The sequence below is a fragment of the Mobula hypostoma genome, chromosome 6 (genome assembly GCF_963921235.1).
Source record: "Mobula hypostoma chromosome 6, sMobHyp1.1, whole genome shotgun sequence".
NCBI lineage: Eukaryota > Metazoa > Chordata > Chondrichthyes > Myliobatiformes > Myliobatidae > Mobula > Mobula hypostoma.
The window spans coordinates 55423143-55443892 of NC_086102.1; the positions used below are offsets into that span (position 1 = coordinate 55423143).

Genomic DNA, 20750 nt, shown 5'->3' on the forward strand with positions numbered 1-20750 from the left:
CGGCTCAACATGGAGCGCATTAAAGCCTTACTCCTGGCTACAATGGTCCCTTTACAGTTTGCTTATCACTCAGCTCCATCCACTGACAATGCAATAGCCTCTGCCCTCCACTCTGTCCTGTTCCACCTGGAAAACGGGGTCTCACATGCCTGCCTACTGTTTATAGACTTCAGTTCCGCATTTAACACCATCATATCCCAGAAACCGGTTGGGAACTCACCTTCTTCTGTAACTGGATCCTGAACTTCTTAACAGAAAGGCCACAGTCAGTCTGTGCGCGCAGTAACGTCTCTAGTCCAATTATGCTGAGAACTGACGCTCCCCAGGGCTCGTGCTCAGCCCACTGCTGCTCACACTGCTGATGCATGACTGTGGTGCAGGATCCAGCTCAGTTTGCAGATGACACAACAGTGGTTAGTGTTAACCATGATGTTGAGTCGGAGTACAGGGAGGAAGTGGAGTGGCTGGTGGACTGTTGTGAAAGGAACAACCCAAGTCTGAATGTGGAGAAGACCAAGGAATTCATTGTGGACTTCAGAAGGTGCAGATAACAATCCCCCTCTGAGAATACATGGCCCCTCCACAGACAGAGTTAAGTGCACCAAGTTCCTAACCTGGTCTCTCAACATCATCTCCCTGAATAAGAAAGCACAGAAGTACCTCCACTTCCCAAGGAGGTTGAGACAAGCAAGGCTCTTTCCCCCCACCAACCCCAATCTTAACCGAATTTTACAGGAGCACCATCGAGAACGTTCTGACAAGTTGCATCTCCATCTTTTATGGAAGAGGCTGAGCTTTGGACTGGAAGCCCTTACAAAGGACTGTGAGAACAGCTGAGAGTATCATAGGGGCCTATCATTCATAGGGGACATTTATCAGGACCACTGCATACGCAGGACCCTTTGTATTATTAAGGATCCTGCCCATCCAGCCTGCATCCTCTTTGAGTTTCAACCACCATGCAGGAGGCTCCGATACATAAAAACAAGAACGGTCAGGATAGGAAACAATTTCTTCCCTCGGGCTATTAGGCTTCTGATTTCACTGCTGCATCATATTCGAAGAGGCACCAATTAATCTTTTCTGTACCTGCCAATGCACTTATCTGAAACACTTTAATTTGTTTATTAATGCATAGCTCTTCTGTAGATTTTATCCTGACTTACATAGAACATTGAAATTTACAGCACATTACAGGCTCTTTGGCCCACAATGTTGTACCGACCATGTAACCTACCCTTAAAAACTACCTAGAATTTCTCTAGCACATAGACCTCTATTTTTCTAAGCAGTATGTACCCAAGAGGCTCTAAAAGGACACTATTGTGTCCGCTTCCACCACCGCCACTGACAGTGCATTCCACCTACCCACCACTCTCTGTGTGAAAAACCCCTGACATCCCCTCGGTACCCAGTTCTCAGCACCTTAAAACTATGCCCCCTCATGTTAGCCATTTCAGCCCTGGGCAAAAGCCTCTGGCTATCCACACGATCAATGCCCCTCATCATCCTAAGTTACTGCATGTCATACGTGCATTATGTATACTATCGTGTTTTACACCCTGGTTTGGAATAACGTTGTCTCATTTAACGGTATAATGAAATGACAATAAACTTGACTTGAGTGCAGTAGCAGTAGGGGATTCCATAGTTAAAGGAGTAGAAAGCAGATTCTGTGGACGTGAAAGAGACATACAGATGGTATACTTCTTAACAAGTGCCAGGATCAGGGATATCTCAGACTGGAGTCCATGGCATCCTAAAGGGATGACAGGCAGAAGTCATGGTACATATTGGTATCAATGACATAGATAGGAAAAGGGAGGAGTCCTGAAGAGAGAATATAGGGATCAAGCACAATGTTGAAAAGCAGGACTTTCAGGGTAGCAATCTTTGGATTACTGCCTGTCCCCATGAGCCACTGAGGGGAAGAATAGGATAATTTGGCAGATGAATGCATGACTGAGGAATTTGTGCAGGGGGCATAGTTTTATATTTCTGTATCAGTGAGATCTCTTCTGTGGAAGGTGTGACCTGTACAAAAAGGACAAGTTACACCTGAACCCGAGAGAAACTAATACCCATGTGGGCAGGAATGCTGTTGAGGAGAGTTTAATTTGGCAGGTGGATGGGAACCAGAGCAATAGGGCTGAAGATGCTGCAGTTGGCATACAAGTAGATTCAGTGTGTAGTGAGATTATGTGGAAGGATAGGCAGATAATAGAGTAACGGGCAAAATTCAATAAGGGTGATGAATACAGAACTGAAGGTGTCATATATTAATGCATGCAGTATATGGAATAAGGTAGATGATCTTGCAGCACAGTTAGAAATTAGCTGGTATGATGTGGACATTTCCAATTCATGATTGAAAGAAGATTATATTGGGACCTAACCATTCAATGATACATACCGAATCAAAAGGACAGGCAGGTAAGCAGAGGGGGTGGGGTGGCTAATTGGTAAAAAGTTAAATCAAATCCTTAGATACAGGTGATAGAGGATTGGAAGATGTAGAATCTTTGTGGGTAAAGTTAAAAAACTGCAAATGTAAAAAGATCCTGATGGGAATTACTACATACAATATATATATATAATAATTCCCATCAGGATCTTTTTACATTTGATATATATATCAAATCATTACATATATATATATATATATATAAAAACAGAAGCCAGGATGTGGGTCATTAATTCCAATGGAAGATAGAAAAGGCATCTAAAAATGGCAATGTTGCAATCATCAAGGGAGATTTCAATATGCAGTAGATTGGGATAATCCAGCTGTTGCTGGGTCCCAAGAAAGGGAATTTGTAAAATGCTTACAAGTTGGATTTTTTGAGCAGCTTATGGTTGAACCCACTAGGGGAATGACAATTCTGGATTGGTATTGTGTAATGACCCAGATTTGATTAGGAAGATTAAGGTGAAGGAACCCTTAGGAGGCAGTGATCATAATATGATAGGACCTACCCTGCAGTTTGAGAGGGAAAAGATAGATCAGTTTTACAGTGGAGAAAAAGGAATTACATAGGCATGAGAGGGGAGCTGGCCAAAGTTGACTGGAAGGGGACACCAACAAGGATCACAGAAGAACAGAAACAGGTTCAGTTTCTGAGGAAGGCAATTCGTAAGGCATACGATAGCTAAAACCTAAATACAGTGGCATGCCAAAGTCTGGGCACCCCGGTCAAAAATTCTGTTACTGTGAATAGTTGAGTGAGTAGAAGATGAACTGATCTCCAAAAGTCAGGAAGTTAAAGATGAAACATTCTTTTCAACATTTTAAGCAAGATTAGTGGATTATTTTGTTTTGTACAATTTTACAGTGGGGAAAAAAAGGAAAGGAGCACCATGCAAAAGTTTGGGCACCCCAAGAGCTTTGAGCTCTCAGATAACTTTTACCAAGGTCTCAGACCTTAAATAGCTTGTTAGGACTATGGCTAGTTCACAATCAGCATTAGGAAAGGACAAGTGATGCAAATTTCAAAGCTTTATAAATACCCTGACTCCACAAACCTTGTTCCAACAATCAGCAGCAATGGGCTCCTCCAAGCAGCTGCCTAGCACTCTGAAAATTAAAATAAATGATGCCCACAAAGCAGGAGAAAGCTATAAGAAGATAGCAATTCGTTTTCAGGTAGCTGTTTCTTCAATTCATAATGTAATTAAGAAATGGCAGTTAACAGGAACGGTGAAGGTCAAGTTGAGTTCTGGAAGACCAAGAAAACTTTCCGAAAGAACTGCTCGTAGGATTGCTGAAAAGGCAAATCAAAACCCCTATTTGACTGCAAAAGACCTTCAGGAAGATTTAGCAGACCCTGGAGTGGTGCTGCACTGTTCTACTGTGCAGCGACACCTGCACAAATATGACCTTCATGGAAGAGTCATTAGAAGAAAACCTTTCCTGCGTCCTCACCACAAAATTCAGCATCAGAAGTTTGCAAAGGAACATCGAAACAAGCCTGATGCATTTTGGAAACAAGTCCTGTGGACTGATGAAGTTAAAATAGAACTTTTTGGCCGCAATGAGCAAAGGTATGTTTGGAGAAAAAAGGGTGCAGAATTTCATGAAAAGAACACCTCTTCAAATGTTAAGCACAGGAGTGGATCAACCATGCTTTGGGCTTGTGTTGCAGCCAGTGGCACGGGGAACAATTCACTGGTAGAGGGAAGAATGAATTCAATTAAATACCAGCAAATTCTGGAAGCAAACATCACACCACCTGTAAAAAAGCTGAAGATGAAAAGAGGATGGCCACAATGGACTACCTCAAGAGGTGCAAGCTGAAGGTTTTGCCATGGCCCTCACAGTCCCCCGACCTAAACATCATCAAAAATCTGTGGATAGACCTCAAAAGAGCAGTGCATGCAAGACGGCCCAAGAATCTCACAGAACTAGAAGCCTTTTGCAAGGAAGAAAGGGCAAAGATCCCCAAAACAAGAATTGAAAGACTCTTAGCTGGCTACAGAAAGTGTTTACAGGCTGTGATACTTGCCAAAGGGGGTGTTACAATGCTGGAGAGGTAGTAACGGGGGGACAAAGAAACAAAAGAGGAACCTACTAAGTATTTTGCATCAATCTTTGCTGTGGGAGACACGAACAGAATGCCAAAGATGTGAGAGCGCCAGAGGATAGAAATGAGTATTGCTGCTATTATTAGGGAGAAGGCACTTGGGAAACTGAAAAGTTAAAAGGTAGATAAGTCACCAGGACCAGATGTGCTACACCCCAGGGTTGCGAAAGAGATGGCTGAAGCGGTTGTTTAGTAATAATCTTTCAAGAATTTTGGAATGATTTCTGGAGCCTGGAAAACTACAAACATCACTTCACTCTCAGAAAGGAGGGAGGCAGACAGGCCAGTTAGCCTGACTGATATGGGACTCTATTATTAAGGATGAAGTTTTGGGGTACTTGGAGGTACATGATAAAACGGGCCAAAGACAATATGGTTTTCTAAAAGGAAATCTTGCCTGACTGCTTAAGTCTTGCCTGTTATTTCCTCAAAGAATTCCAATAGTTTTGTCTAAAAATTTTGTTGGAATTATTTGAGGAAATAACAGGCAGAATAGACAAAGGAGAGTCAGTGGATGTTCTTCATTTGGAATTTCAGAAGGCCTTTTATAAGGTGCCACACATGAGGCTGTTTAACAAGATTCCATGATATTATAGGAAAAGTTACAGCATAGATACATGATCTGCTGGCTGGCAAGAGGTAAAGAGTGGAAATAAAAAGGATCTTCTCTGGTTGACTGCTGGTGACTAATGGTGTGCTGCTGGAGTCGATGTTGGGACATTCCTCTTCATGTTGTATGTCAAAGATTTGGATGACAGAATTGATGGCTTTGAAGATTTGAAGATGATACTAAGATAGATGAAAGGGCAGGTAGCGTTGAGCAAGCAGGGTGTCTGTAGAAGGACTTAGGCAAATTTGGGGAATGGGCAAAGAACTGGCATATGGAATATAATGTAGAGAAGTACACGGTCATGTACTTTGGCAGAAGGAATAATGGAGTGGACAACTTTGTAAATGGGGATTTTTTTAAAAATCAGAGGTGCGGAGGGACTTGGGCATCCTCATGCAGGATTCCCTAAAGGTTAACTTGCAGGTTGAACTGGTGGTTAAAAAAAAGGATACATGTCATGCTAGCATTTATTTCAGAAGAACTACAATACAAAAGCAAGGATGTCATGGTCAGACTGCACTTGGCAGTATTGAGAACTGATTTTGGCCCCTTATCTAAGAAAGGATGTGGTAGCATTGGAGAGGGCCCAGAGGAGGTTCACAAGAACCTCAGGAATGAAAGGGTTAACATATGAGGAGTGTCTGAAGGCTCTGAGCCTGTTCCCGCTGGAGTTCAGAAGAATGAGGGGTTCCACATGCAGGACTTCCTGGTGGCCACATATTTTAATTCTGATTCCCATTTAGGTCCGACATGAAAATCCATGGCCTCCTTTTGTGCTGTCCTCAGGGTGGAGGAAAAACACATTGTATTCCATTTAGGTAGCCTTCTTCCTAATGGCAAAAATATCAATTGCTCTTTCTGGTGAAGAAAATCTACCCCTCCCCTTCCTCTATTCCCCACTCTGACCTTTCACTTCTTCTCACCTGCCTATTACTTCACCCTGGATCTCATTGAAACCTATTGAATATTGAAAAGTCTGGATACAGTGAATGTGGAGAGGATGTTTCCTCTAGTGGGTGAGTCTGGAGCACAGCCTTAGAATTGAGGGACATCCATTTAGAACAGAGAAGAAGAAAAAATGTTTTGGCCAGTGGGTGGTGAATCTGTGGAATTCACTGCCACAGATAGCTATGCAGGCCAGTCATTGGGTATATTTAAGGCGGATGTGATGTAATCAACAACCTATCACAAGTTTCCTGGGAGAATGCAGAATAGAGTTGACAGAGATAATAAATCATCTGTGATCGAATGGTGAAGCAGATTCCACTCCTAGGCCTCATGGACAATGGTATAAAACAACATTCCACCATTATCCTCTGCTACATACTAAGCCAATTTTGGATCCAGTTTGGCAACTTGCCTTGCAATATGCTGTCATCCAATCGTCTGGTATCTAACTCGTCACCAGCAAATCTTTAAGAATCTCTGGCAGGGCCTCAGCAATCATTTCATTTGCCTCCCACAGAAAAATGGTATAATCCTCTAAGGCCCTGGGGATTTATCTGCTTTCTGTGTCTCAAGACATCTAATACATTGTCTGGAGTTTCACCACCTCCTTCCCTGAATTTTAAAACTACAGTATCCTACTCGCTTGAATACTGGAAAGTAATAATTTCAGACCTTACCTATATCATCCGGTTCCTTGCATAGATTGCCCTTTTGGTACCTACTCGGCACTACATTCCTCCCCACCCCATAAATCTACCTAGATTTTCAAGTGGTTTACCTTGTCACAATACTTAACTAGAGATGAACTAGTGTTTCCAAAAGTTCAGCACAACCTATTTCTTTTGATGTCTTTTGTTCAGTTTATACAACAGTAAAAGGGGTCATTCAGTTCATAGAATCTATGCTGAGTCCCTGTGGAACAATGTTATCAATCTATGCCTTTTCTTATTTTCTGTAACCCGTAACTTATTCCCTCTCACATGCCCGCATCAATTCCCCTTTGATATTTTTGCCACTTATCTCATTATGGGATACTTTACAATTGCCCATTAACTAATCAGCACATCCTCAGTATGTGGGAGAAAACATTGTATCCGGGGAGAGACCAGAAGGAAGTTCAAAGTCCACACAAGTCACACCTCAGGTTAGGAAAGAACTCAGGTTGTTACTGCGGAAGCATTAACCATGTCATCCATCATGGTCTGTAGGGCGCACCTAATTCACCTCAGCTGAATGTGCTTACTACTCCTCTACTCATAACCTCTTTCAACTTAATCCTCAAAGCCTGCTCCCGACTGGCAAGACTCCTCAGATTCTTCCTGAGATAAATTGAAAACCTTGCCCTCCAAGATACTATTACAACCAGTGAAGCTACACCCTCAGGCTTGTCTGCTGTGAAAGTGTTTGGAAGACATGTGAATAAATCTAACATTCATAAACCATCAAAAGTTAATCATAACTTACAACTAAAATTCTTTAGTGCTGATTCAGATCGAAAGTCAGATTCATTAAGAAAACAGTTGTACACCTCACTAAAATCTAAAACAAGAATCTTTTCTCACATAACAATCACTGTCATGTAAATATTTCTGTTAGTGTTCAAGATAACTTGAAAGTACCACACAGGGCATAATTTTAAAATCGAAGTACAAAGTGCTGAAAGTTAAAAAAAAAATCAGTAAAACAATAAATAAGGCGGAATGTTCAATTAAGAAGGCCTCGGACATGAAAACACAGAAAAGGGAGAATGAGAATTGATGGATCAAGACTGAAAGAGACCACAGGCAGCAATCAGAAAGTTATCAATGATTCTATTCATTCATAACAGGAGTACAATAATAAATGTAGACAACAGTTTCCAATAAGGCAAACATAACGTGGCAACAGCTGCAGAGCTCAAGTTGTAAGTCTCATAGTCCAGCTACTGTCTGCAACATTGGTAGTTGCAACTGTCCTAAAAGAGATGAGCAGAAAGGAACCGAGCTCTTTTTTATTTCCCCCTCCCCCCACTCTCAGGAAAAAAGATTGAGTTCAATTTAATCCAATACATTGTAATTTGTAATTTAAATTAATTGAGTTACTTGGTTTTAATTTAAACATAATTGTTTATATTTTTCTGTGTTTTGAATTTCATAGGCACAATTTTCTTCACTTAAACATTAAAAAGTCACATTGACAACACAAATTTCACCAAATGTTCATTTTTTTTATAACATAATCAAACTGCCATAGAAAATATGCTTACAAAACCAGTAGCAATGAGCAAAACATAGTTTACAGCAGCAGTGATAATAATGAGGCAGTTAGCAAAATCTTCAAACCTTAAGAAACCAAGTACAATTTAACAGAAAGGTGAAACTCCATACCATGAGAAGCAAATGTCTAATGTATTTGTTGATCAAATATTCACATATAGATTAGGACTATTTACAATTAAATAATTTTAATCTTAAATTTAAAAGAAATGAACTCAGTTTAAATCTGACCAGTTAATATCTTTTGTCAAGAATTGCTGACCTTTGCGTTTTTCCCTCTTCCTATTTCTTTAACCTCCTTGATCATGTACTCCTTGTATTCTATCCAGTGATCTATTGGGGTCAACACAAAGCTAAGTACAGGGATCTTATGACACATTTGTTCTCATAACAACTCTTGATGCTACAATCAACATTGCTGCATGTTTATGTAAAGTTTAATCTTTGTACGCTAAATGTTTTTTATATTGAAGTAAGAATAATTCTATGCAGGAAGTTGTCACTGTTCTTTCCCTAGAAATTACGAATATTTATGATTTGCTGCTCCACTGCTAAGTCTCTTCGAGGTATGTTTACCTAAAGAAGTTTAAATCTTCTCTTCTCACCAGAGTTCAGCAAGACCCTTTCTCTCTGCTTTCCCTGTGATCTCTTCTGCTCTCTGACTCTTTGACCATGTGCTCACCCTGACTTACTAACAAAGCCACTTATCCTTCTGGGGAACATGTCTCTGCCACCAACCTCATAGTTCCCATACCCAACACTACTCATTTCTACCTCCCTCACAAGTTCTACAAACCTTAGCTCACTGCTTTACTCTCTACCTCGATTGTGCGGCTTGGCACAGCTTAACTACCATCTTCACAACTAGCATTCGCAGAAGTACAGATGGTGAAGAGGAGGCCTACAGGATTGAGATGAATGAGCTGGTTGCATGATGTCACAATAGTCTTACATTCAACGTCAGTAAGACCAAAGAACTGATTGTGGATTTCAGAAAGGGGAAGGCAAAGGTACACACACCACTCTTCATTGACAGATCAACAGTGGAAAGGGTGAGTAGTTTCGCGTTCCTGGTTGTTAACATCTCTGAAGATCTATTCTGTACCAAACACATTGATGCAATTACAAAGAAGGCACAGCAATGGCTATATTTGAGGATACCTTCAAAGGACAATGTTTCATAAAGGCGGCAGCCATCAATAATGAGCCACAACCCCCCCACCCCCCAACCACCACCCAGGACATGCCCTCTTCTTATTGCTACTGTCAAGGAGGAGATATGGAAGCATGAAGACACACACTCAACATTTCAGCTTCTTCCCCTCCACCATCAGATTTTTGAATGGATAATGAATCCACAAACACTACCTCACTATTTTTTTCTCTTTTGCACAACTTATTTAATTTCTTACTATATATATATTACTTTGTTTTATTATTCTGTATTGTAATGTACTGCTACCACAAAACAAGCAAATTTCATGCCAGTGATATTAAACCTGATTCTGATGAAGGGTTTCTGCCTGAAACCTTGAGTATTTACTGCCCTCCATATATTCTGCCTGACTTGCTCAGTTCCTTCAACACTTCATGCATGTTGCTCAAGATTCCAACATCTGGAGACTCTCATGTTTAAAAAACATTCCTGCCTTCTAAAAGAAGAAAATTGAAGGAAGCCCTCTTACAGGCATTCAGCATCACCTGTCATGAACTTAAGTTTGAAGAGATAAAGAAATGATACCCTCAATAATACACAGGGAAGGAAAGGGAGAAATGCTGGTTTATTGCAATAATATTCCATCATTGAACGATTAAATCACATTTTAAGTTACAATCTTGAATTCATTCAATCACTTTGTTCCAAGGCATATTATTTCCATTTATGTTTAAAATCAAGTTTAATTATTATTCAACCATACATCAATACAGCCTAAAAAGAAATAATGTTCCTTCCTCCGGGACCAAGATGCACAACACACGCTGCACAATCCAGCATATACAGACATCCCACCCTGCAAAAACTCATTTCAGGGAGGTAGCACCATCAATTTGCAGGAGACTCCCGGAACTTCCGGGAGAGGTGGGATGTCTGCAATAGAGTAGCTCCTTAGCAGCTAGCCAGCTAGTTTAAATAACGTTAGCTATGCTAATGAACGAATGACACCTGTCAAACTCACCTCAACATGTCTTTTAGTCTTAACCCACCATGGGCAATAGAAAATTCACTGTTGCATACACTGCAGTGAGCAACACTGTCATTATTTTTGACCCCTATTAGGCAGGCGTACACTTTAGTGTAGTCTGGGGTGACATACGTTTTACATTTTCTTTTTTTTTGGAACACTCTGCCATGGCGTGCTCTCGCTCACTCTCTCTCTCTCTCTCATGGTCGCTCACGCGCACTCTCACTTGCTTTCTCTCTCGCGCTCTCGCTTGCTTGCCTTCTCACTCTTGCGCTCTTGCTTGCTCTCTCTCTCGCGCTGTCGCTTGCTTGCTTTCTCTCTCGCACTCTCGCTTGCTTTCTCTCTCTCTCTCTCTCGTGCGCTCTCTCGCGCTCTCTTCCTTTCTCTCGCTCACAAAAAAATTGATTTCCGTGATATTGTACATAATTTGCGGGCATCAAGGAGCCACTATTCATATGCGGGAGACTCCCGGAACTTCCGGGAGAGGTGGGATGTCTGCATATATGCCACGTCTGAGCGACAAGTTCCGCAAATTGATAGCACAGTTTCCGGCAGTCCACAGATGAACGCATGCACTTACGCAACATACACAAAATGCTGGTGGAACGCAGCAGGCCAGACAGCATCCATAGGAAGAAGCACAGTCGACACTTCGGGCCGAGACCCTTCATCAGGACTTCGTGATGCTAACAATGGGGTGGACCTGCAGTACCCGCAGTTCTTAAAACCCAACATTGTCTTGCAATTGTAAAAAAGACATTTTTAAAAAGGCACACCGCCATCTTTACCGGAAGTTTCATCACAACTGCAATTAAGGTGTTGGGGGGGGGCTTCGAAATTTAACTTAATAATAGCAAATCAAGGTAACATATACAAATCACATTGCTTCAGAGATCAATTTACCACAGGCCACCACATTATTTTTCTTTTGGAGTCCACACACATTTTTCAGATACTATGCAAATAGGAGCATTCCAGTGACCCAACAAACATGGAACATTTCAAACTATTAATACAAAACCATATTAACTAAGATTTTATATACCTATGAAGTATGTGTGCAAAAACATTTAATCTATAAGAGAATGCTTTCCAAGAGGTACAGTACATGCTAGTTAATAGAAACCCAGTTAATGAGAACATTTGGTTAAAGTGAATATTTGCTCAGCCACTATTTAACTCCTGACCTGCCACAGATGAGTTAGAATGCAATGTATGAATAATTCAGACTCGAGGGTTTATACTGTTCCCATGTTTGATGGAATCTATGCTGGTTCAAGAGACTAATTACGTATGGGCAGAAAAAGGAACTGATTTTAATCAATCTAAAGGATTTTTTTTTTAAAAAAGGCATTCCAACCTCCAAAACAGTTGCTGAAATTTATTTCCTGCATCACCAGGTTAATTATAGCAATTCTGTTTTTTTAAATTTAGCTTAAAAATACTGAAGAGAACATTGGAGTTATTGGAAGAAAGAATAAACAGAAACAAACATATTGTTACTACATGAACAAATTGCATTAATATGAATCATTCAACATTAATAAATCAGACTGATACTTTATATATGCGAGTTCCTGTAAAGGAGGACAACTGAACTGGAGCAACTGTTACAGGGGAAGAAACAAGTAGTTTTATTCCCCCTCTATTTATTACAATCCTATTTCTGACATTTCAGCAGCTTAATGGACTTTGCATGATTCATTATCAGATTAGCACACAGAACTAAACTGAACAAAAACAAATGCCAAACTTTCATTTGTATGTTGGTAATCAAGCATTACTGTCCTTTGTGATTAAAAAACAGGTACAGTTTTTAATAAAAATGGACAACTGTAACAGAAAGGAAATATTTGTATCACTTATCAATATGCAATAGACTCAGCAAATAGCTAAGCCCCATGAACTTTAATGTTAAAGAAAATAAAATGCTGTGAAGTTTGCTTGACATAGAAAGTTACTTTGCAAGAGGAGCAGTACACATACAAACCTTAAGGTGCACCTGATCTACAAATTTCCACTAAACTTGGTCACCTTGCTAAACTTGAAACTAGCACAATAGCAGTCAAATCTGAACAAGTGCAAAAGCGAACTTTCAGAATTTGTGAATAGCCATATTGGAACATTATCAATACCTATGAAGGATGTATTGTGGACAGGGGAAAGAAATACAGAACGCAATGCCACTTGGAAGGCAGATAGTATGTTAGGGTGTTCAGGTAGCATAATATATTAACTAATACTCACCAAGTTTCCACTAGCCTAATTCACACCACACTGACCAAGCCAGCACAAAAGGAATTTCAAGCACAAGTTGAGTTTTCATAATCTGGAAACCAGCCTTTGACCACACAATATAGCCAGATCAAATAAATCACTTTGGCAAGTATCCAGTTAAACCCATTTACAGATCTTAGAGAAAATTTTAAAATAGTTTTTAAAATACAAGGTTACTTTTTGTACAGTTACTAAGAATTAGTTGCTGTATGAAAATGTAACTAGAAGATGTGCAGTATTTTAGTTTCAGCAATATTCAGTTATTTAAAACAATTTTATTCCCCAGGGATGTATTGGCAGAGTGTGGTAAATCAGTTTTTAGCTGCTCTAATACATCTGCTACAAACGTATAAGGGAAAGAGAGGGGAAGCTGAGGGATAACAAGTGGAAAGCAAAAGATGAAGTAGGGAGGAAAAAGAATAAAAGGGGAAGGAGTTTAGGAGAAAGTAGAAAAGAAAGGACTGGCTACTCAACGTTTCTGGGTTTAGTTATCTTAGCAGCGTCAGAACACGACTGAGAAGGGAGAATGTCATAGCAGCACTCAGAGGCCATACTGGAGGGCACATCCACAGAGGCAAATTAGGTGAAGCTCAGAAATAAGATAAATATAATTAAGCTTATGGGAGTATACTATAGGCCTCCCAATAGTGGAGAAACAAATACGGCAAGGTGCAGAATCAACAGGGCTGTCATTATGAGATACCTTACTTTCCTTAATACAAGAGGCTTAGATGGGGCAGGTTTTCTTCAGTGATCCAAGAAGAGTTCTTTAAACAGTACAAAGAGGGTCCATACTGGATCTAGTTTTGGGAAATGAGCCACACCAGATGACAGACCTGATAGTAGATGAACATATTGGGAATAGTGACCACAACTCATTATGTTTTAGGATAGTTATAAGTACGGATAAAAATTGGACCTTACTGGAAGGCACTAAATTGGAGGAAGCCAAATTACAAAAAGATAAGACAGGAGCTAAGGGTTATTGATTAGGAGCAGCTACAGTCCAGCAAGTCCATGACTGGAGTATGGGGGTTGTTTAAAGGCCAACTAATCAGAGTTCAGCATTGGCATGTTCTGTAAGGAGTGACACCAAGGATGATAAAGTGAGGAAATCCTGGATGATCAGAGAGGTCCTAAATTTTATCAGGAATAAAAAGGAAGCACATATGCTGTTTAGGAAACTAAAATCAGACTGGGCCCTTGTGGAAAACAAGGATAGCAAAAGAATGCTCAATCAGGCAATTAGGAATGCCACACGAGGTCATGAAATGTCCTTAACAAACAGGGTCAAAGCATTTTTTATTTTTATTAAGCAAGAGAGTATAACTGAGGAGACAAGAGATTCTGAAAATGCTGGAAATCTTGAGTAACACACAATGCTAGAAAATTCAAGAAGTCAGGTAGCACCTATGGATGGAAATAAGCAGTTGACATTTCAGGCTGAGATTCTTCATCAGGACTGGAAAGAAAAAAGGAAGAAGCCAGAATAAGAATGTGAGAATAAGGAGAAAGAGTTCCTCAAATATTTTATGTATGTTGATCATAACAAAGGTAGGACCACTCAGGAATAAAGGAGAGAATTCATGCTTGGAGTCAGGATAAATGGCTGAGATACTACATGAGTTTGTTGTGTCAGTATTGACTATTGCAGGGCTTTCTGAAAAGCATTAAGGCTTTAATGTCAATTTTAAAGTGAATTTCACCAACTGGTGAGGTCCCAGAGGACTATAGAGTAGCAAATAATGTACCTTTCGTTGTTCAAGAAGGGAAATGAGGACAATCCAGGTAAGAATAGACCAGTAAACCTCACATTAGTAGTAGGGAAACTATTGGAGAGGACCCAGAGGGATAGGCTTTATGCACATCTGGAAAGACATGGTTGCTTTAGGGATGGATGATCAGCATGCCTTATAATCTTGATCAAGTTCTTTGAGATATGAAAGATGTTTAATGAAGGTGCAGTAGTAAAATCACAAACAAGAGAAAATCTGCAGATGCTGGAAATCAAAATAATACATAAAACACTTGATAAACACAGCAAGTCAGGCACCATCTATGGAAAAGAGTAAACAATCGACGCTTCGGGTCAAAACCCTTTATCAAGCCAGTGGATGTTATTTACATTGAAGTTAAGAATGCATTTGACAAATTCCCTTATGGTAAATTAATTCATAAGATAAAGATGCACAATACCCAGGGCAGAGCTAGCTTGCACATAGAAGACACAGAAGACAGATATTAGGGGTGGCTGCTACTCTGGCTGAAGGTCTGTAACCAGTTGTGTTTCTCAAGGATTGGCGCTAAGAGCTGTTGTTGTTTGCGACATGTATCAATGATTTGGATGAAAATATAGATGGGTGGATTAGCATGTCTGTGGATGACACCATGATTGGAGGAGTTGTTGACAGTATAAAGGACAGTTACAGATATAGCAAAGAAGGGACAAAGGGAGCTTTATCCAAGAAAGTAGAGGCCCTGACCAAGTACAACCTCGGACTATGAGGGGCAAGAGAAGAAATTATGGAAGCTTTTATTGAGATAATTACTTCATCATTCTCACTTTCACATCAACCCCTGTTGTGCTGATCTATAACCACCATTTAGTTAATTGGGATGGATGTAGACTGTAATTGGTAATTAAATACTGGACATGTATAAAGTGTTACAGTTCATCAGTAGCAGAAGAAAACTACTGGACTATAATTTACACACTCATGTCTGGTATATTCTTCACTCTCCCATTACAATCAAGCCAGAAAATCAACTCAGCTTTAACAAGGACAGCAGAAAGGCATTCAGAACAGCATAAGTACATCTTTAAAATGAAAGGACCATAGGGAAACTGCAACATGGGACAGTAAATATGCTAAACTACAAAAAGAAATGTATTAAGCAGATCTAGGTGATCCCATAACCAAGAAATCAGATCAAAGATCTGCAATCCTGCCACGGTTACACATAAATCATAGTAGAAAAGTTTACAGAAAAAAAAGGTGGCTGCAAGAATATCCCTATTCCTCAACAATGACAAAACCCAGCATGAATGCTAAAGTGATTTGCAACCATATTCAGCCTCAAGTACCAAGCAGATAATCTACAGAATCACAACGATAGAGAAGCTACCTTTATCCAGGTCAATACACCCCACATCAGGAAATGACTGATAGCACTGTATACAGTCATACAACTGGACAACATCTGGTTATGAGTACCTGCACTCCAAACCAGTGAGCAACGTAGGCATCTACTTTAAAATATGAAAAATAGGCTCAGTTTGTCTTAATGAGACAGCAGCATGACAATGGAGGGTATTGTTGACAGCACCTTCAAAATGGCTCTTAATTCACCAGTAACCAGCTCACAAATACTCAATTTGAGAATCTGAGTTCTGTCAAGACTATTTGGAGATCATCACTGCCTTGGTCAGTGATAACATGACCAAACATGATAACTAAAACTAAGTTTAGTGAAGTGACAAGTGACATCCTTAACCAGTAGGATCAAAGATTTCAAATGAAACTGAGTCCAGTAGGCATCAGGGAAAATCATTTCCCTGCATGGAGACATATCTGGCAGAAGGCAAGTTGGTTATGGCTGTTGGAGGATATTCATCATAACTGCAGGGAATCAGTGCAGGAGTTATTCGTGTGGCAGCATTCTAGGGTCATCCATTTTTAATTCCTTTTTCAATTATGTTCCTTCTATCATAAATGCTGGGTGTTGGGGATATTTGCCAATGACTACACAATGTTAAATTCTAATTACAAATCTACAACAAATGAAGCAGTCAATACCTGCATGCCATTTGTGCCACACAAGTCCCAGGTATTGGCATCTCCCAAAAGAGAAGTGTGGAACAGCTGATCTTCAACATTCAATGGAATTACTATCTCATCAAAATCGTGGTGGTCACTACTGACCTCAAACTAAAACAAACCAGCCAAATAAATACAATAGGTGCAAGATAAGTTTAGAGCAGAGTATTCTGCAGCGAATGACTCACTCCTGATATCACGAAGCCCTATCACTATCAACATAGTATGGGTCAGAAGCATGATGGATCACAGAAATTTCTTCAGACAATAAACCATGTGAATAAATACTGCTCTTGACACTGATGCCTATATCCCCAAAATAAATGAAAAAGTGCGATACTGAAGACAAGCAAATAATTTTTCAATGCAAGTTAATTCATCTGATTTACCTTGAATATTTTAAGTAGAGTATGAATGCTCCAATTAACTCGTAAAGAATTTTAAATTGTTGGAGACGAGGAGAAAGGAATATTTGTACTTATTTTACATCTTCCATGACCCTTTCACAGTTCCCACTGTATCTTACAGCCAAGATATTAAGGCAGCATAGTGTTATCAATATTCTAATATATAAAACTATTGTTGATGCAACTACAAGCATGCATATTAAGAAATGTAGATCTCAAATGGCATTGCATAAAATAACACACATTATCCCAAGTGCAATGAATATTTTAAAGGGATGACTGATTTATGAAAATCAAATAAGTAGTATTTTCACACCATATAATTCTGGAAATAGTGGCATTTTCAGCTTCAAATTATATTATGTGCCTATTTTTCTGAAAATTATAAAGTTGCAAAGAAATGTAGTGTATTTTATTTTTTGTAAAATAGTCTGAAACATTGCAAGATGATGTAGAAAACACACAAAATGCCGAAGGAACTCAGCAGGCCAGGCAGCAACTATGGAAAATAAGTACAGTTGATGTTTTGGGCAAAACCCAAAATGTCAACTGTACTTTTCTTCCATAGATGCTACCTGACCCGCTGAGTTCCTCTAGTATTCTGTGGGTGTTGCTTGGATTTCCAGCATCTGTAGATCTTCTCTTCTTTGTGAGATGATATAGAAATGCAGTCATACATGACTGTGGAAATTATTTTGATGTTGAGAAGGCAGTCTTATGGTCTGGAGTCACTGGGAAGTTATGTGAAAGTAGTGTCATTAAAGGGTTACTGGAAGAGAAATCAGAGATATATAATGAAGAAGAGGGTGGAGATTAGGAGAGTTAATGGCACCTAACTGTGACTCCTTTGCTTGCATCTTCAAAAACAGCTCTATTTCCATCTTTAATATCTCTATTTTTCCCTTTCTGGGTTCTTTTGAAGACCCTGATCTGGAGTTACACACTGACTACGGTTCTTTGTGTGACTGGGACCTGCTCTCAGGGTTCCATAACTGGGCATTGCTTGGCATGCCAAAGCTCGGCCTCAGAGTCCGGCTTGAATTTGGAATCCTAGGATCTTGGAGTTCTGGAGACAGGCGGATCAAGGGTCGGTGTCACGACAGGAGACCCGTGTGTCATCGGGGGGAGTCCGGATATCTGCTTTGTGCATGGAGAACTGGGATCTTTGCAATCTTCAGGCACAGAGCTCGAAAAAAGTGACGTAATGGACTTTTAACATCGTAAACCAAAGAGTTGTTTGTTATGTCTCCCCGCTCGCTGTGAAAATGGAGACACCTCTTTCTCCCTTATTAGGGAGAGAGAGAAAACCTGTGGTATGTCGAATACCAGGTGAAACATGAAGTCTCTGGGGTAACTGCAAGTTTGTGTCTTTGCTATTGCTTTGCTCATGCTTGAGTGCTTGGTGGCGGTGCTGATGCTTTTTTTTTTGCCGGTGGGGAGGAAGGGGAATTGTTGCTCACTGCTACTTACGCGCAAGGAGGGAAGCTTGCGGGGGGGGCGCGCGCAGGAGTTTGGGGTTCTAACATTTAACTGTCGTTCATTCTTCGGGGCACTCCTCTGTTTTAGTGGATGGTTGCAAAGAAAAAGCATTTCAGGATGTATATTGTATACATTTCTCTGACATTAAATTGTACCTTTGAACCTTTGAAGAAATATACAGCCACCAATACAAACAACACTGCTGGATTATTTTATCATGTGACTAAAATGTATACAAAATAATACTTACTGCATCCAATGTATCTTCCAGCAATGCTATATTCTCTTTAATGCTATTCCACCTTATATTCAACGTTGTCATCACATAATCTGTAAGAGAATTGTTAGATCATATTTTAAATATTTCCCCATTTTTAATTATATTATGTTCTCAAATCACATTGTTTAACTTCCTTTATTCATGTTCGATTAGTGGTTGCAGAGATTTCTAAATAAAAAAAGTCATCAGATTCACAACTTTATAACAAAGTGTGAACATCTTTGCCATACCAAATGCAAAAGTTGAAAAAGATCCATCACAATCTAACCAAGGACAACTAGTGATGTGCAATAAATGAGTTTTGCTAACAAGGCCCACTTTGAGGAAAAACTGTTGACACAATTAAAACAGGTGCACATTCCTTTATCCGAAATTCTGAAATTCAAAAAGCTCTGAAAACCGAAGTTTTTTTCACCAACAGCTGACGTCACTCAGGTGTGATGTGGCAGCACTAGCAGAGGCCGACAGACGTCAGTTGTGGCTCAGCACTCGTACTGGTCACACATGCATTTGCTGTTCGCTGATATTTTGTGTTCACTGTTGACTTTGTGTTTAATTTCACTGTGAAAATGTCAAAAAGAGCTGCAGATACCCCTATGGGTAACAATGAGAAAAAAAGGAATCTTCTCTATCAATAACGCAGAAAGTGGAGTTATTGCAGAAGCTTGATCATGGTGTGTCTGTGCGGCGTCTTACTGAAGAAAATATTGTCAGAACTACCACTGTATATGAGTTAAATAAACAGAAAGATAAGTTACTGAGGTTTTATAGTGACAGTGACAGTGACGTTCTACATTTATTCCAATAAGTCATTTACCATGTGTTCGAGTCGGTTCGTTTGAAGCTGTATATTTTTATGTTTTATTGAATGTTTTTGTTGGAAATAAAATTTCTTCTTGTCATTATTGCCTAAACAATACAGTATAACAATTATTTACATAGCATTTACATTGTATTAGGTATTATAAGTAATCTAGAGATGACTTAAAGTATACAGGAGGATGTGTGTAGGTTTGGTGCGCCGCTGGGTTTTAAAGTCCACCGCACTGAGTCAGGTTAAATAAGGGACTTCAGCATATGTGTTTTTTGGTATCGGGGTGGGGGGGGTGGTACTGAAATCCGAAAAATACTGAATTCCAATATGCAACTGGCCCCACAGATTTCGGATAAGGGATTGTGGACCTCTATAAGCCCTCTAGCATAAAACTACAAGGACAGAATTTTAAAAACTACAAAAACAGAATTAAAAATTATGAATTGACCTGAATCTAACTGCTAATAATTTTAATGCAGCTTTTTAATGATTCTCTAGTAAATAATGTATTGACCACATCATATTGCTAACATTGCAAGAAGATGAGAAACATTGCTTTCTCAAACAAAAGAATCAAAGCATACAACATGCAGTCGTCCCTCGGTATCCACGGGGGATTGGATCCAGGACACCACGCGGATACCAAAATCCGCGGATGCTCTGGTCCCTTATATAAAATGGCATAGTATTTGCATGTAACCTATGCACATCCTCCCGTATACTTTAAATCATTTCTAGATTACTTATAATACTTAATACAATGTGAATGCTATGTAAATAGTTGTTATACTGTATTGTTTAGGGAATAATGACGCTTTGAAGGAGGATCAATAATACTAATGTCAGGATCTGTGGAGGTTGAGGGCTGAGGATCTTCAAGCGTTGAAGGTTGAGGCTTCACAATTGCAGATGCTTTAGTTAGAAACATTGTTATAGGAAGTTTCTTCTTTTCCTTTGCATCATCAAACAAATCTTGCAGTGGTTGTAGGCATGTTGTTATCCTTCAGGTGACACGGAGGCTTCATTCCATCGAAGGATCATACTCGATCATATCTTTTAACACTTGCGCCTGTTGAAAAACTGCTGCAAATTTTTCAAG

The 20750-nt window shown here is 39.7% G+C and overlaps 1 protein-coding gene across 7 annotated transcripts in view; it reads right to left on the reverse strand.

Annotated features, from left to right (window-relative positions):
- Positions 1-20750, reverse strand: part of LOC134348055 (zinc finger and BTB domain-containing protein 20-like) — a 348683-nt gene that overhangs the window by 186435 nt on the left and 141498 nt on the right. For all 7 annotated transcript variants that reach the window (XM_063050851.1, XM_063050852.1, XM_063050857.1 and 4 more), the window contains exon 2: positions 18808-18887. The gene's annotated coding sequence lies outside the window, so the exon portion shown is untranslated. The remainder of the gene's footprint in view (positions 1-18807; positions 18888-20750) is intronic.